Source organism: Camellia sinensis, chromosome 8, assembly GCF_055761805.1.
Source record: "Camellia sinensis isolate YWXY chromosome 8, ASM5576180v1, whole genome shotgun sequence".
Lineage (NCBI taxonomy): Eukaryota > Viridiplantae > Streptophyta > Magnoliopsida > Ericales > Theaceae > Camellia > Camellia sinensis.
This window is the reverse complement of record NC_138968.1, coordinates 110,180,757-110,183,067: the sequence shown is the minus strand read 5'-3', so window position 1 is coordinate 110,183,067 and position 2,311 is coordinate 110,180,757.

Below are 2,311 nucleotides of genomic sequence, written 5' to 3'. Positions count from 1 at the left end.
ACCTAGAAGCTCAATCTATGGTCAGTTCTTGAGTTGGACTTCAAATTCATAACCTTGGGCCAAAAATTACACAACTTTCTCCCTCACTCTCTCTAACAGCCGACCTCCTCCCTTTCTTAGAGTTTGATCAGCCAAAATGAAGGTATGTGAGAGAATGAGAAGTGTAGTGCTCAAATACAAGAAGCCCCACTAGCCACAATTAAGATATTAAACAATTTGAGCACAATGCCATTAAATAATTCAATTTAATCTAGCCCGAATCAATTTTCAATTAAATCTCGCCGTAGCTCTAAAAATTATGCCGGTCACAATGGCGTAATCAATTTCGGGTTCTGTGGCCAATAAGGCCCTCAATTTAATTCCTGAAGCGGATTATTCAAACAGATATTCCTACGGTGAACAGATAAAACTTCAAAATCACATATATTCACATAATGGCACATAAAATCATAGTAAACACGTAATCATACTCGATTTAAGGACCAATTGGCATACTACGGAACAGGGGTATTACACTAATGGCTACTCATAGGCTGTATGGAAACAAGTGGGCCATGATTGCTAGGCTTTTCCCAGGAAGAATTGGCAATGCAGTGAAGAACCATTGGCATGTTATTTTATCATCTAAAATTGCACCTAATAACAACTAATAACAGCTCATGAACAGGTAATTAAAAAAAACTAAAATTCAATCTCAAACTGAAAAAAACTAAAATTCAATCCCATAAGCATTGTACCTAATAACAACTCATGAAACTGAAAGAAAAAACAGAAATTCAATCTCAAACTGAAATTGCACCTAATAACAGCTCATGAACAGGTAATTAAAAAAAATAATTAAATTCAATCTGGGAACTACCAAAGCTCATAAATAGATATCAAACACATGAGCATTGTCTAGTTTCATTTGAACATTTCGTCAAACACATAGCGAGCAAAAGAGACCAAACCATGGCCTCCACATCTTCTTTTCTAGCTTCCCAAATTTAAACCCAAACCCCTAGTGTGACAAATTTGAAAAAGATTCTAGTGTAACCCAACAAACATTCCACCATTCTAGTAATTCAACCCATATCCTCCATATCCAAGGACAATGAATGAACAGATGCCTTAACCTTAACGTGGGTCAATTTGGGGTTGGGTTTGTATGAAGGTATGCAAATGGAAAAAGAAAGCCCTAGAGACTGAAATTATGGGAAGAGAGACTAAACGACAGAGAGAGGGCAAAATAGAGAGGACATACCTAGGGTAATGCTTCAATTGTCGATTGATGGTGGTGCTCGTGTGCGATGGCGATGATACTCCTATACACGACAACGATGGAGACAAAAGCGAGAGAGAGAGAGAGCCAGAGAAGGGCAGAGGCGTGAGACAGAAAGAGAGAGAGTAACAGAGTGAAAGACAGACAAACGTATTTTTAAACCCTAGTTTATTTTCTTTCCCGACTAACTTTTTTAGTCGCCAATAATAAATAAAGGCCTTTTTTCTGACTAAATACATTAGTTGCCAATTGATTTTCCCTTCAAAATCTGAAGTCCAATTTTTAAAATTTTTAATTACAATTGCCGACTAAAATTTAGTCACTAAAAGTAAATAAATACTGACTAGATTATTTTTAGTAACTAAAGATTGTACATTAGGGAAAAGATTTTTTTTAGTCGCCTATTGGATAAATTTTGTAGTTCTTTGGCAACTACAAGTCGCTAAAAAAAATTTTTGGTGACCAAAAATTTTTTGTTTTTTATTTAGCCACTAAATAATTTTAGTAGCCAAAACTAACTAGACAGCGACTAAAATATTTTTTAGTTGCCAATTGTGACATTTTTAGCGACTAAAAATTGTGTTAGTCGCCAATTGTGCCATTTTTAGCAACTAAAAAATATTTTAGCTGCCAATTGTGTCATTTTTAGCTACTAAATTTGTTTTAGTCACCAATAATTAATATACACCGACAAAAAAAACTTTAGTAGCTAAATCTTGTACTTTAGCCTACTAATATAATTTTTGGTTGCCAATTTCACTACTTTTGACGACTAAATTGTTTTATATCGCCAAAAATATCATTTCCTGTAGTGAGCCCGTTAGTCTTGAATAGAGAGAATTGAAATTTGGAGCATTCAAAAAAAAGGGGGCCCAAAGTACTGGGCTTGAGTCTGCTAATGGAGTTGAGATCCTTTCCTTATGCTCTCTCCTTACCTTTCTACTTGTAATGGTGGAGATGCACTTTAAGTTGATCCAATGGCTCAGATTTATGAGGAAAAAACAAATTTGAATTTGTTTTATTATTTTTTTATTTTTAAATAGTCAAATC